The following is a 2,213-nucleotide window of genomic DNA, read 5'->3' on the forward strand; positions in this document are numbered from 1 at the left end:
GTTACTTACATTAAGATTCATAACAATACCAGAATTATAGTTATGAAGCAGCAATAAAAAATAATTTTATGGTTGGGGGTTACCACAACATAAGGAACTATGTTAAAGGTTTGCAGCATTAGAAAGGTTGTGAACCACTGAGCTAGGGTAATAAAAGAAGTAAGTAAAAAGGATACAAATATGAAAAGAAAAGATCAAAGAATATTTGCAGATGATATGTTGGAATGATCTCTTGCACACTGTGTAAAGGCTGTCTTTGTGTTATTCAAATGTTGATCTCTTGCCGGCACAGAGCTGAGGACAGGCAGACTTTGGTAACGTCATTTTATGAAGCATCACCTGTCTCAAGTTTTTGTAAACATCTTCTCCATCATCATCTTCTGATCCATTTAATAAAGAGCTGAACAGCCAATAGTTGAGGCAGGAAAAGAAAGGCAAGACTTCCAGGCAGTGATGGGAACAGTGAGAAAGAATCAGGCAAGGGAGATTCAACAGCCAGACAAGGAGGAAGAAACAGGCGCCAGGACTGATTGTTTAAGAGAGAAGTGACAAGCTGTGTGGCAGAGCGCAGGTTAGTACAAACAGGTCAATTTAGGTTATAAGAGCCAGTTGGGATAAGCCTAGCCAAGGCCAAGCTTTCTATTTTTCTTTCCTTCTTTTTTCACGTTGATTACATTCATAGGGTTTTACTTCAAAGCAAGTTCTTTGGAGTAACTAATGGTAAAGAGGAATCAGAAAAATGTGGAATACTTCACAAATTTGCCTGTCATCCTTGCACAGGGGCCATGCTAATCTTTTCCTTATCGTTCCACTTTTAGTACATGTGCTGCCAAAGCAAGCACCAAGCTTTCATATTAATAAACGTCTCTGTGTCATTCGGCGACATTTGGCAGGTCAAGACAGTCCAGCTATAACTGGCACCCAAGGGCGATAACTGGCACATCATACCTAGGGCATGTAATTCAAACTTCGGCAGAGTCAGGTGATAATGATATGGTTCTATACATATAATACCCTAGAGAACCAACATCCTCCCCCCAAAAAATTCTCAGAACTGATAAATACTTAGAAAAGTGACAGGATAAAAAAATTAACATACAAAGATCAGTAGCCTTCCTACATACAAATTTAACAATTTAGCCTCTAACACATAAATAAATATCGAGAAGAAACCTAACAAAGAAAGTAAAACATCTCTATAGAATAAAAATTTTATATAAATTTTAAAACACTGAAGAAAGAAATTAATGGAGGCACCAAAAAACATAAAGACTCCCATGGTTACAGATGGGGATTGATAGTGTGAAAACAGCCATCCTATCAAAAGTGATCTACATATTCAGTACAACCCTCATCTAAATTCCAATTCCACTCTTGACAAAAAATAGAAATAATGATCTTAGGATTCACATGGAAGCAGAAAAGACCTCAAATAGCCCAAGCACTTGAGCAAAAACAGTACGGATGGAGGACCACCATACCTGATTTCAAATTCTACTACAGAGCTCTAGTAATAGAAATGTCATGGTGCTAGCACAGAAATAGACAAGTAGACTAACAGAATAAAACAGAAATCCCAGATATAAGCCTGCACAACTATGGCCACATGATTTTTGGCAGATACCTACATTGGAGAAAGGACAGCATTTTCCACAAACGGTACTGGGAAAACCAGGAATGTACAGGAAGAAGGAAACTTGATTCTTTCCTCTACCCTGCACAAAAATGAACTCCAAATGGCAAAGGCCTCAACATAAGATCTGAAAATGATAGTGGGAAAAAATAGAGAAAACACATCAAGACCTAGGCATAGGTTAAAAAAAATTTTTTTTCTGACTGGAACTCTGATGGATCAGGAAATGAGATCAGGCAAATGGGATCTCATGAAATTTAAAAAAAAAAAAAGTATTTCTTCAGGTATTTTTATAGCCTCATCTGTTTACTCTTCTTTAAAGAATAAACCGTACTGAAATCTGCCAACAAAGTAGTTACAGAGGTTTAGGGCTACAGCAATAATCTTATTTTTGCCTGCATGTATGTGTTTGAGCATATCTCCACGTAGATGCTCACAACTGAACCCCAGTCCCCTGGAAGCACAGCCAGTGCTCATAACCACGGAGACATCTCTCCAGCTCCTGAGGATGAACTCTTTACCATGGCCCTTGGATGTGTTGATTCTGGGAGTATAAGAGAGCAGAATACCTTTGGGTGGA

At 38.2% G+C, this 2,213-nt stretch overlaps 1 non-coding gene across 1 annotated transcript; it reads right to left on the reverse strand.

Moving 5' to 3' along the window:
• Window positions 1–735: 735 nt before the first annotated feature.
• On the reverse strand, window positions 736–842 carry LOC132652697 (U6 spliceosomal RNA). The gene has a single exon (XR_009590274.1). It is a non-coding gene; the product is annotated as a U6 spliceosomal RNA (small nuclear RNA).
• Window positions 843–2,213: the final 1,371 nt, after the last annotated feature.

This window comes from Meriones unguiculatus, chromosome 2 (assembly GCF_030254825.1).
Source record: "Meriones unguiculatus strain TT.TT164.6M chromosome 2, Bangor_MerUng_6.1, whole genome shotgun sequence".
Lineage (NCBI taxonomy): Eukaryota > Metazoa > Chordata > Mammalia > Rodentia > Muridae > Meriones > Meriones unguiculatus.